At 41.2% G+C, this 14,085-nt stretch overlaps 1 protein-coding gene across 4 annotated transcripts in view; it reads left to right on the top strand.

Moving 5' to 3' along the window:
- Positions 1-14,085, top strand: part of LOC106600601 (rho GTPase-activating protein 12) — a 140,834-nt gene continuing 126,749 nt past the window's right edge. For 2 of the 4 annotated variants that reach the window (XM_014192092.3, XM_014192090.3), the window contains exon 1: positions 1-202. The gene's annotated coding sequence lies outside the window, so the exon portion shown is untranslated. The remainder of the gene's footprint in view (positions 203-14,085) is intronic. The other 2 variants (XM_014192094.3, XM_014192093.3) reach the window with 1 other exon arrangement.

Genomic DNA, 14,085 nt, shown 5'->3' with positions numbered 1-14,085 from the left:
GCGGGAGCGAGCACGTCAGGGAAAAGTGGAAACGAGGTGGAGAAAATGTGTGTAGTGCTGCTACCAGTGGTGTGACTTCAGTGTTGGGTTGACGGGGAAGTGAAGGGGAAAACACAGACGAAAAGTTGATGGAATTAACGTTATACCCTCATCACAAGTGCTTAGTTTTACAAAACAAGGATTATCACCGCCAGAAGAAAAGGTATGTCAAGTCTGATTTATTGTGTCTTTTCCAAGGAGATTGAAAAATGTCTTATTTAGCAACCATAGTTAACGTTAGTGCGTCTTTCCACAAATGTATATGTTTTCAGCTAGCAAAATTACCCAATTTTCGGGAATTAGAATCAACCTGTTTAGACTCGCCGTTTCACGGCACACGACACTGGTCGTTAGATTGTCGACAAGTAAATTACTGGTTAGGTGAGAGCTTGGAAACATTGACCATGTACCTAGGAGGTAAACACAGACCAGGTAGAGTTGCTTATTTTGTGCCCTGGAATGTGAAAATGAGTATGTTAAGACTCGTCTTCCCTTACACCACCTAGCTAGCTGTAGTTACCTATTGAGAAAGGCAGCCTGGTCTCAGAGCAAAACCTATTATATTTGACTAAAATCAGTGTCACTTCATTTAGTATACTGCTACTTATGTTAGGTTACATTACATTGACTACACGTTACATAAATGTAAATACGAAACACTCATAAGTTTGTTTGGTATGGACAGTAGGTTGCTTAAGGCAAAAATGAAAGGAGGGTGGTTGGTTGGGCGTATACCTCAAAGGTCTAGCAAACCAAAGGTAACGTGTTTGAATCTCATCACAGACATCTTTAGCATTTTAGCTAATTAGGAACTTAGGATGTTAGGTTAAAGGGTTAACCTCTTACATCTAGACGTTCCGCTAGCGGAACACCTGCTCCAATATCCAATGATGGGCGTGGCGCGAAATACAAATTCCTCTAAAATCCGAAAACTTCCATTTTTCAAACATATGACTATTTTACAGCATTTTAAAGACAAGACTCTCGTTAATCTAACCACACTGTCCGATTTCAAAAAGGCTTTACAGCGAAAGCAAAACATTAGATTATGTCAGCAGAGTACCCAGCCAGAAATAATCAGACACCCATTTTTCAAGCTAGCATATGTCACAAAAACCCAGAAGACAGCTAAATGCAGCACTAACCTTTGATGATCTTCATCAGATGACACACCTAGGACATTATGTTATACAATACATGCATGTTTTGTTCAATCAAGTTCATATTTATATCAAAAAACAGCTTTTTACATTAGCATGTGACGTTCAGAACTAGCATACCCCCCGCAAACTTCCGGGGAATTTACTAACAATTTACTAAATTACTCACAATAAACGTTCACAAAAAGCATAACAATTATTTAAAGAATTATAGATACAGAACTCCTCTATGCACTCGATATGTCCGATTTTAAAATAGCTTTTTGGTGAAAGCACATTTTGCAATATTCGAAGTACATGGGCTAGCTATTTAGACACCCGGCAAGTTTAGCCTTCACCAAAATCAGATTTACTATTACAAAAGTTTGATTACCTTTTGTTGTCTTCGTCAGAATGCACTCCCAGGACTGCTACTTCAATAACAAATGTTGGTTTGGTCCAAAATAATCCATCGTTATATCCGAATAGCGGCGTTTTGTTCGTGCGTTCCAGAAACTATCCGAAATGGTAAATCAGGGTCGCGCGCATTTCGTGACAAAAAAATTGTAAATATTCCATTACCGTACTTCGAAGCATGTCAACCGCTGTTTAAAATACATTTTTATGCAATTTATCTCGTAAAAAAGCGATAATATTCTGACCGGGAATCTCCTTTTCGGTAAACAGAGGAAAAAACAGAAAGACGGGGGGCGGCCAGTGCACGCGCCTAAGCCCACTGTCCCTTGATCGGCCACTTGAGAAAGGCGATAATGTGTTTCAGCCTGGGGCTGGAATGACGACGTTCAGGTTTTTCCCGGGCTCTGAGAGCCTATTGGAGCCGTGGGAAGTGTCACGTTACCGCAGAGATCCTACATTTTGGAATGAGATGTCAAAGAAAGACAATAAATGGTCAGACAGGCCACTTCCTGTAAAGGAATCTCTCAGGTTTTGACCTGCCATTTGAGTTCTGTTATACTCACAGACACCATTCAAACAGTTTTAGAAACTTTGGAGTGTTTTCTATCCAAAGCTAATAATTATATGCATATTCTAGTTTCTGGGCAGGAGTAATAATCAGATTAAATCGGGTACGTTTTTTATCCAGCCGTGAAAATACTGCCCCCTAGCCATAAGAGGTTAAGGTTAGTATCTAATGTACTATATCATACTAAAGCAGTCAAACATAATATATCATGTTAAACGGGTCAAATGATATCCAGACATAGGATACTATGTCATACAACTTGTATTATATTGTACGACCACTATTAAATTGGTAGGCCAGTGTAACGCTAACGTAAAGTAACATTAAATGAAGTGGCATGGATTTAGTCAAATCTATTACGTTTTGCTCTGAGACTAGGTTGAGAGAGGAGAGGCAGAAATATTCCAGGAAGCTATGCATTGGCACCGACCTTCATTCTGTTACCAAACTTTGCATTTGCAGGGTGATTGTGTTTTTATAAAATGTTATGTAGAAATTGTTTGAAGTAGTCCTTGTAAATAAAGTTGTTTAACTTTGCAATCATTGTTTTTTGTTTGACATTTTAAAGTGAAAAATCTGAGTCTCAGCATCAATCATTTACTGTGGAATTGCCCTGATTACAGCATAACCTCATCCCCAGCCTCAATTGCTAGAGAGTGGGCTGGCCTGGGACAAGATTAGTTGCAGTGTTGCAATAGCATCACGATGCCCTCTGTGTATTTTAGTCCAGGATCTGTGTCTTCTCTTACCCTTGAAAGTTTCCTCTAATCCCGGTGTTAGTTTCCAAGTTCTCTTATATCTCCTTACCTTGGTGTCTGTCTCTTTCTATTCTGTAAATAACTGAATGCAGCATCAATGAAATGTTCTAAAATAAAGGCATCTTAAACAGCAGTACAGCAGCAGGCCATTGTGTAGGCCTGAATGAATATTGCCTTAAACCAAAGTCTAGACAATTGAAATAACCTTCAGTAAAAGTTGCTGATGTCAATGTTACTTCCTCAGTCAATGCCTTATTATCTGTGAGGGAGGGAGGGTAGCTAAGTGGTGTGCTGACGGTGGCAGATTCTCCATTCCAGTCCATGTAGCCCTTTGCTCATTAGATGAAAACCCCGGGCCCTCGTCAAAAGTAGTGCACTATATAGGGAATAGGGTGCCATTTGGGATGCAAACACGGAGTTCCATCATTCCTAACTTGGCCTGACTTCTGTCCTGTAGCTAGTGACACTTTGTATTCAGTCAGTGCCATTGAAACTGCCCCTCCCAATCCTATCCCATCCAACACCTCATTGTACTTATACCATCTTTGTTCCTGGAGGAACATAGGGCGTGTACTAAAGCACCTCATGTAAATCCCATTATAACAGAACACCGAAGTGGCATTTCAAATGCAATTCTGTGCCTCAGTGGGTATTAGCGCTCTGTAGTGAGCAGGCAGATCAAAACCAGACGTGGTAAAGGGATAATGTGACATTTTGGCAATTAGCATGCTAGCTGTTGCTGTAGACTTCCAGTCATTGCACTAACGCTCGTTGGCAATGGTTCCAGAAACTACCTTAACTCCACGCAGAGATGGTATCCATGAGTTCATCAGATTGGGTAAATAGAAAAAAGGGCTTAATTGCCAAAATGTCACACTATCCCTTAAGGCACTGTGTCAAACACAATGCCTGACACATCTCTCTCCGTCCCTTGCAATGATTTGGGTTGTCAATTCATTTTATCCCGCTTTCATACCGCCTGTGACACACTGCACTACAAGTCCCAGCAAGTACTGCCAACATGCTGCGTGCCAAATGGCAGTGCATTGCCACATACACCCGCAGCGTTGGGCCGAGATGATCTATGGAGGGAGGAGCTGGTTTTTACATTGTGTATATTTATTTCTTCTGAGCATATTTCTGTTTGTTGGCAACGTCAATTCTTGCAACGAAATAATACTTGTTTTGTTCGCTAACTGGACAGGCAAACGCAGTCGAGTACTAAACTGTAAACCAATCAAAACTTGTGTACTCTCATACATGGTACTATCTCTGCTGATCACGTCTGGCAATCATGTTATCCGAACCAAAGGTAGTAGACAGCTGGCGACGGCTCGAGAGAGATCTGTCAGACCAACTGCTATCAGGTAGTCTTATTTATTTGTAATCTAATTAACTTTTTTGTTTATAGAAATGTGATACCAACAATGCAAGCTGTAAAATGACTCCCAACTTAGAACACAGCAACCTTCGTAATGTAACTAGCTTGCTATTTAGTTACAAGTAGATCTGTTACTAGCTAGCAGAAGCAGATAGCTTTATCACGAGTTAGCATGCCATTCCGGGACAAGAAACGTATTAGCTATTGGTTTATTCCAAATCAACCTCTACAGGATCGGTGTGTCCCCCGCGCAGGATGGTTGAGCTAACGTAGGCTAATGTGATTAGCATGAGGTTGTAAAAATTCCCAGGACATAGACATATCTGATATGGGCAGAAAGCTTAAATTCTTGTTAATCTAATTGAACTGTCCAATTTACAGTAGCTATTACAGTGAAATAATACCATGCTATTGTTTGAGGAGTGTGCACAATTATGAACTTCAAAATGTATTAATAAACCAATTAGGCACATTTGGGCAGTCTTGATACCATTGCATATTTGTTCAAAATGTTGTATCAGTCTAAAACTTTGCACATACACTGCTGTCATCTAGTGGCCAAAATCTAAATTGCGCCTGGGCTGGAATAATACATTATGGCCTTTCTCTTGCATTTCAAAGATGATGGTACAAACAAAAAAAACAATGCATGTTTTTTTTACTTTGTATTATCTTTTACCAGCTCTGTGTTATATTCTCCTACATTAATTTCACATTTCCACAAACTTCAAAGTGTTTCCTTTCAAATGGTATCAAGAATATGCATATCCTTGCTTCAGGTCCTGAGCTACAGGCAGTTAGATTTTGAATTGAAATTGAAAAAAAGGGTTCGATCCTTTTAAGACCATAAAAATCTATAGGACAAGTAGTGTAAAGGTAATACAGTCAAGGCAGGACCCACTAATTTCATTCATACTGACAATTAAGAAATGCCACATTATCCCTGTCAATAGTTGGAGTAGGATGATTACAGAGCACCCTGCCTCAGAATGTCAGGATGTTCATTTTCTAGCTCACAAACTACATTCTTGCTGTGATAATCAAATAAAATTATCACTTTTGTCTCACATTATCTATCCAGCGCTCCTGTGTCCTGCTCCCAGAGATCAACCAAGTGCTATTCACCAAGCATGGGCTGATTCACTCACCTGTAAGGAGAACAATCCTACCTGCAGTTTCAACTAGCCCTGCTGTCAGTATTTAGACATTGGGACCACATATGCATTTGCCTGTTGTCTTTTCTTTGTGGGTTTTGTCTTACACAGTCTATTGCGTTTTAGAGTGGAAAAACACCCACTACAGGTACACATGCTTGTTTGAGCATCTCGGAGACTAAATTCAATGTAGAATCAGTTTGACAGGTGACAACTTATTTTACTGTAACATGCAGTGGTGAGAATTCTATTCTCCCCGTCTGGAGCCCAGGCTTTTGACATAGATGAGAGTTCTCGTCTCTGGACCACACAAGCTTTCTATTGTGTTCTTCAAAGGCACTTGTCTCTCTCTACAGATCTCTCGGTCAGATACATTGGTGACCAGGGTGGGATCCTTTTGAGAAGCCTATGGGTCTTGGCACACAAATGCTCCTTGAGAGAAGGGGGAACAGTGAAGCATGCGCTGTTGACCGTTGAGTCTCCATCAGAGGCCCAGGCCCGGGCTTTTGGCATTTTTTGGAAACTCTCATTTCTGGACTGCCGCATTGTAAGATTGTGCCCTCCAAGGCACTTGATATCAAGGCCTAAAATGAACACCCGCCAGGAGGACGGCTCTCATAGTAATGTCTGGAATGGCATCAAACCATGTGTTTGATACGTTCCAATAACTCCAGTTATTACCACAAGCCTGTCCTCCCCAATTAATGTGCCACCATCATCCAGTGCAAGTGTTTCACTCACGTTTGTGGATAAAAATAGAGTTATAAGTCAAGTATGGCTGAGACACCCTTGCTATTTGTCTTTGTACTCAATAAATGGTGAAACACTGTTTGTGATGGTGTTCTTTGCTGGAATGTATACTGAACAAGAATATAAACACAACATGAAACAATTTTACAGTTCATATAAAGAAATCAGTCAATTGAAATAAAATCATTAGGCCCTATGGCACTGCATCTCTGTGCAAGAGGCATCGCTACAGTACCTGGTTCGAATCCAGGCTGTATCACATCTGGCCGTGATTGGGAGTCCCATAGGGTGGCGCACAATTGGCTGCTTTGTCCGGGTTTGGCCGGAGTAGGCCGTCATTGTAAATACGAATTTGTTCTTAACTAACTTGCAAGTTAAATAAAGGTTAAATAATTGTATTTAAATAAATAATCTATGGATTTCACATGACTGGGCAGGGGCGCAGCCATGGGTGTGCAGTCTTGGGTGTGCCTGGGAGGGCTTAGGCACACCCACTTGGGAGCCAGGCCAAGCCTATCTGAATGAGTTCTTCCTCACAAAAGCGCTTTATTACAGACATAAATACTCCTCGGTTCCATAAACTGTCTGGGTGGCAGGTCTCTGATGATCCCGCAGGTGAAGATGCCGGATGTGGAGGTCCTGAGCTGGCGTGGTTACACGTGGTCTGAGTACATGTACTGTCAAATTCTCTAAAACTATTTTCTGGGCAGCTTTCAATCCTCTGGCAAAAGCTCTGGTGGACATTCCTGCAGTCAGCATGCCAATTGCACGCTCCCTCAAAACTTGAGACATCTGTGGCATTGTGTTGCATGACAAAACTGCAAATTTGAGTGGCCTTTTATTGTCCTCAGCACAAGGTGCATCTGTGTAATGATCATGCTGTTTAATCAGCTTTTTGATATGCCACACGTGTCAGGTGAATGGATTATCTTGGCAAAGTAGAAATGCTCACTAACAGGGATGTAAACAAATTTGTGCACAACATTTGAGAGAAATAAGCGTTTTGTGCATATGGAACATTTCTGCAATCTCTTATTTCAGTTCATGAAAAATGGGACCAACACTTTACATGCTGCGTTTTATATTTTTGTTCAGTATTTATGCATATAACGTACATTATGGAAAACATGTATCGCACTCAGTCATGGTAGAATAATGAATGCATTGGCAAGATTTTGTTTGGCACTGTCAACTTTTACAATGTTAGTAGGAAAGTTAATAATATAAAATACCTAAATATACTCGCATTCACTGAACATTTAGTATTTGAAACTCAAACATTGTATTTCTATCATTCTCCATACTTTATATTCCGACGCATCCGATATTGTGTTATTGGGCAGCTGCTATTTGAGAACTCATCTGGTTTAGAAATCTAACTCTTATTGCAGCGCACTGTACTATTTTAGAGAATATTTTATTGTAAGGTATGCTATATGGGCATATCCATCGAACAGGACCTATGAGCACCAACATGAAGTTCTCAGGAGCACGTCACATTGGGTGTAAATGAAAGCTAAGAGTATATTTTGAGAAATTAATGCATTTCTTTAAAAAAATGTAACCTTTTTCCAATCCTAAAAATTAGGAATAAGCAAAGGCTTTGATTTCTAGTCAAACAGATGGAAAAGGCGTCTTAGACAACATCTACCAGAAAAAGTCTTAAAAGGTATTAGAAATACATCAGAACCCTTCCAACTAATATCAACACATTTAGTTTTGGAGAAATGATTTGCCTACTGTAAGTTTAAGAAACATTGCTTTGTCTTGCAATTCCGTTACCAAAACGATACCACGGCACAAAACATTTAAAAAAAAGAAAATTGATGTCAAAATGACACTTTTTAAGAATAATTACCACTTTCTAAGAATAATAAAAATGTTTACTTGTCAGAGGCACCTGAAAAGCCTCAGGGAAGCAAGGTTGCTGGAAGAGACTTGTCCTGGCTACTCTCGATTGTCTCCTCAGAGTTAGATATGGATTATATAGAGCTGCTGCGTCTTCCTGTCATTCTGGCCACCCGAATTAGGAGTCCTCTCATCAACAGTCTGTCTGGAAAAGATGCAGGCAATCAGACAGACCCAGGCTCCGTCCCAAATGGCACCCTATTCCCTATGTCAGTGTTTCCCAAACCTTGTCCTCGAGTACCCCTGACAGTACACATTTTTGTTGTAGCCCTAAACAAACACACCTCGTTCAGCTCTTTGAGGGCTTGATGATTAGTTGACGAGTTGAATAAGGTGTGCTTGTCCAGGGTTACAATAAAAATGTGTACTGTTGGGGGAACTCGAGGACCAGGGTTGGGAAACACTGCCCTATGTAGTGCAATACTTTAGAACAGACCTATGGGCTCAGATTTAACATTCTGTAAACCATTGATGATTGGTGGGATTATTAGCCATGGCCCATGTACAGTAATGTAGTAATCCAGGGATGGTGATATGGCTGTTGTTGCTGAGGTATTCCTATTAGGAAGGGTTAATCCCACTGGAGTTAGCAGAGTTTTCCACTTCACTTATTCAACTTCACTTCAGGCATCTTTTCATTTCATTTTGCTTGTCAGAAAAGTCTGTATAGCCTTCTCCCTCTAGAATGAACGATATGCATCTCCTAGTGATTTATTGACAGGACAGACACCTGTCAGTCACAAAGCGAGCGATGACAGGGAAACACTGTTCATTTGTCAGTCTTCTGTCTGTCCCACCTCTCGGTACCCGTGTTATTTTTGTGCACTGTGGTTGGTTGCAGTCTAATTTATTTTCATTGAGGGAGAGCATGATGCTTCTTCATCGTCTCCTGTGAGTGAATTTACACGTCCCATGTAATGTAAGTGGTAAAGATGAGTTGAAATCTCATAATAATTGTTTTGTGGCACATTCATTTATTTACTTTCACGTGTTTCAACTTTCATATAGCCAGCCAGTAGATGGGCTATTAACTGTGCTTTGACTGACGACCGAACAGCATTGTTGACTAGTTTATAAAAGGTGTTGAATAAAGTAAATCTCTTACACTACCGGTCAAAAGTTTTAGAACACCTACTCATTCAATGGTTGTAGAATAATAGTGAAGACATAAACTATGAAATAACACATATGGAATCATGTAGTAACCAAAAAAGTGTTAATAAACAGATCAAAATATATTTGAGATTTTTCAAATAGCCACCCTTTGCCTTGATGACAGCTTTGCACACTCCTGGCATTCTCTCAACCAGCTTCATGAGGTAGTCACCTGGAATGCATTTCAATTAACAGGTGTGCCTTGTTAAAAGTTCATTTGTGGAATTAATTTCCCTCTTACTGTGTTTGAGCCAATCAGTTGTGTTGTGACAAGGTAGGCGGGGTATACAGAAGATAGCCCTATTTGGTTAAAGACCATGTCCACATTATGGCAAGAACAGCTCAAATATGCAAAGAGAAACGACAGTCCATCATTACTTTAAGACGTGAAGGTCAGTCAATACGGAACATTTCAAGAACTTTGAAAGTTTCTTCAAGTGCAGTCGCAAAAACCATCAAACGCTATGATGAAACTGGCTCTCATGAGGACCAACACAGGATTGTCAGACCCAGAGTTACCTCTGCTGCAGAGGATAAGTTCTTTAGAGTTACCAGCCTTAGAAATTGCATACCAAATAAATGCTTCACTGAGTTCACAAGTAACAGACACATCTCAACATCAACTGTTCAGAGGAGACTGTGTGAGTCAGGCCTTCATGGTCGAATTTCTGCAAAGAAACCACTACTAAAGGACACCAATAAGAAGAAGAGACTTGCTTGGGCCAAGAAACACGAGCAATGGACATTAGACCGGTGGAAATTTGTCCTTTGGTCTGGAGTCCAAATTGGAGATTTTGGGTTCCAACCACTGTGTCTTTGTGAGACGCGGTGTGGGTGAACAGATGATCTCCGCATGTGTATTTCCCACCGGAAAGCATGGAGGAGGTGGAGTTATGGTGTGGGGGTGCTTTGCTGGTGACACTGTCTGATTTTATTTAGAATTCAAGGCACATTTAACCAGCATGGCTACCGCAGCATTCTGCAGCAATACACCAATCCATCTGGTTTAAGCTTAGTCGAACTATCATTTGTTTTTCAACAGGACAATGACCCAGCACACCTCCCAGGCTGTGTAAGGGCTATTTTACCAAGAAGGAGAGTGATGGAGTGCTGCATCAGATGATCTGGCCTCCACAATCTCCCGACCTCAACCCAATTGAGATGGTTCGGGATGAGTCGGACGGCAGAGTGGGAACAGCCAACAAGTGCTCAGCATATGTGGGAACTTCTTCAAGACTGTTGGAAAAGCATTCCAGGTGAAGCTGGTTGAGAGAATGCTAAGAGTGTGGCTGCAAAGTTGGCTGGATGACCTTTGGGCGGTGGACTATTCTTGATAAACACAGGAAACTGTTGTGTGCAATACCCAGCAGCGTTGCAGTTCTTGACACAAACCGGTGTGCCTGGCATCTACTGCCGTACCCTTTTCAAAGGCACAAAAATATTTTGTCTTGCCCATTCAACCTCTGAATGGCACACCTACACAATCCATGTCTCAATTGTCTCAAGGCTGAAAAATCCTTCTTTAACCTGGCTTCTCCCCTTCATCTACACTGATTTAAGTGGATTTAACAGGTGACATCAATAAGAGATCATAGCTTTCACCTGGTCAGTCTGTCATGGAAGAGCAGATGTGCTTAGTGTTTTGTATACTCAGTGTATGTACATGGTATCGTATTAGGAAAAGTAAACCGAAGATCTTGCTTGTATTTTCCTAGGATTCTAAGCCCATGTTGAGACTTGCAAGTGACCGCTAAAGTGACTTGGCAGTTTAGCCTAGAAATTGGTTCTCTTTTTTTTTTTTTAAATGATCTTTTATGTGAACGTCGGGAACTGAATCACATCGGTGAAAGAGCCGTTCATTTGGCTCCCAAATTTATGTACTGGCAGGCTACTACTGCTTTTTCGCAATTATCTGCAAATAAGTTATGAACACATTCAATGAAGAGGTTTAATCCTCACTACAGGAGCAATAGGTAGTGGAGAGAGAGAGACTCATTCTGGTCCAAAATATGGTAAAATGAAACATATTGACGTTTATAAAAGCTAATGATATTTATATGGTGTTATTAAAGATATTGATATATTGTAGGCCTACTTATTTGATCAACTGCATTTTTAAAACCATTTTCCTGCAATTGTATATTGTTTTTCTACAGGGAATCCATGTTAACTTGACAGAAGACAACCTTTTTTCTTAGGTTTTGCCACAACAAACTAAATTGAAAGAGTAGACTGGACTTGTTTTTTCTGAATAGATTAACTAGGCCTAATCTACTGGCTTCCCTCAAAGTCCAACCGACAGTGATTGATTGACAGGTCTGAAACTCTGCCAACTCTGTGACTCTCAAACATCTTGCCCCCTCCCCTGACAATCCCACCCACAGTGATTTGATTTATAGGCCAAACTGTTAAAGGGATAGGCTAGTTCACCCAAATTGCAAAATGCCACATTGGTTTCCTTACCCTTAATGTCCACCGCCACAGAGCCAATAAAATACATACACTACATGAACAAAAGTATGTGGACACTGGCTTGTCGAACTCATTCCAAAATCATGGCCATTAGTATGGACTTTGTCCACCCTCATTGCTGCTATAACAGCCTCCACTCTTCTGGGAAGGCTTTCCACTAGATGTTGGAACATTGCTGCGGGGACTTGCTTCCATTCAACTATTACAAGAGCATTAGTGAGGTCAGGCACAGATGTTGGGCGATTAGGCCTGGCTTGCAGTCGGCGTTCCAATTCATCCCAAAGGTGTTTGATGGGGTTGAGGTCAGGCCTCTGTGCAGGCTAGTCATGTTCTTCCACACAGATCTCATCAAACCATTTCTGTAGGGACCTCGCTTTGTGCACCGGGGCATTATCATGCCAAACAGGAAAGGGCATTCCCCAAACTATTGCCACAAAGCTGGAAGCACAGAAACGTCTAGAATGTCATTGTTTGCTGTTGCGTTAAGATTTCCCTTCACTGGATCTAAGGTGCCTAGCCTGAATCATGAAAAATAGCTGCTGACCATTATTCCTCCTCCACCAAACTTTACAGTTGGCACTATGCATTGGGGTCAATAGCATTCTCCTGGCATCCACCAAACCCAAAGAACACATTTGGACTGCTTTAGAGTCCAATGGCGGCGAGCTTTACACCACTCCAGCCGACGCTTGACATTATACATGGTGATCTTAGGCTTGTGTGCAGCTGCTCGGCCATGGAAACCCATTTCATGAAGCTCCCGACGAACAGTTATTGTGCTGCTGTTGCTTTACATAGGTAGTTTGGAACTCGGTAGTGAGTGTTGCAACCGAGGACAGATGATTTTTACGCGCTTCAGCACTCGGTGGTCCCATTCTGTGAGCTTGTGTGGCCTACCACTTCGCGGCTGAGCTGTTGTTACGTTTCCACTTTACGATAACAGCACTAACATTTGACCGGGGCAGCTCTAGCAGGGCAGAAGTTTGATGAACTGACTTGTTGGAAAGGTGGCATACTATGATGGTGCCACGTTGAGTCACTCAACTCTTCAGTAAGGTCATTATACTGCCAGTGTTTGTCTATGGAGATTGCATGGCTGTGTGCTCGATTTTATATACCTGTCAGCAACGGGTGTGGCTGAAATAGCCAAATATACATATTTGAAGGGGTGGCCACATACATTTTGTGTATATACAGTACAAACTATGGAAACATGTAGTAACTAAAAAAGTGTTAGTGTTAAACAAATCAAAATATATTTTACATTTGACATTCTTCAAATAACCGTGATGACAGCTTTGCACACTCTTGGCATTCTCTCAATCAGCTTCACCTGGAATGCTTTTCCAACAGTCTTGAAGGAGTTCCCACATATGCTGAGCACTTGTTGGCTGCTTTTTCGTCACTCTTCGGTCTAACTCATCCCAAACCATCTCATTTTGGATGAGGTCGGGGGATTGTGGAGGCCAGGTCATCTGATGCAGCACTCCATCACTCTCCTTCTTGGTAAAATAGTCCTTACACAGCCTGGAGGCGTGTTGGGTCATTGTCCTGTTGAAAAATGAATGATAGTCCCACTAAGCCCAAACCAGATGGGATGGCGTATCACTGCAGAATGCTGTGGTAGCCATGCTGGTTAAGTGTGCCTTGAATTCTAAACAAATCACAGACAGTGTTACCAGCAAAGCACCATCACACCTGCTCTTCCATGCTTCACAGTGGGGAATACACATGCGGAGATAATCCGTTCACCCACACCGCGTCTCACAACGACACAGCAGTTGGAAACAAAAATCTCCAATTTGGACTCCAGACCAAAGGGCACATTTCCACCGGTCTAATGTCCATTGCTCATGTTTCTTGCCCCAAGCAAGTGTCTTCTTATTATTGGTGTCCTTTAGTAGTGGTTTCTTTGCAGCAATTCGACCATAAAGGCCTGACTCACACAGTCTCCTCTGAACAGTTGATGTTGAGATGTGTCTGTTACTTGAACTCTGTGAAGCATTTATTTGGTGCAGTTAACTCTAATGAACTTATCCTCTGCAGCAGACGTAACTCGGGGTCTTAACACCTTGTCACAACACAACTGATTGGCTCAAACACATTAAGAAGGAAATCAATTCTAAGACAAATGTACTTTTAAGAAGGCACGCCTGTTAATTGAAATGCAAAGCTGTCATCAAGGTAAAGGGTGGCTATTTGAAGAATCTCAAATATAATATTTTGATTTGTTGAACACTTTTTTTTGGTTACTACATGATTCGATATGTGTTATTTCATAGTTTTGATGTTCACTATTATTCTACAATGTAGAAAACAGTAAAAATAAAGAAAAACCCTTGAA

This window comes from Salmo salar, chromosome 03, assembly GCF_965601325.2.
Source record: "Salmo salar chromosome 03, fSalSal1, whole genome shotgun sequence".
In the NCBI taxonomy this organism is placed as follows: domain Eukaryota; kingdom Metazoa; phylum Chordata; class Actinopteri; order Salmoniformes; family Salmonidae; genus Salmo; species Salmo salar.
This window is presented reverse-complemented; position numbering and strand designations above follow the sequence as displayed.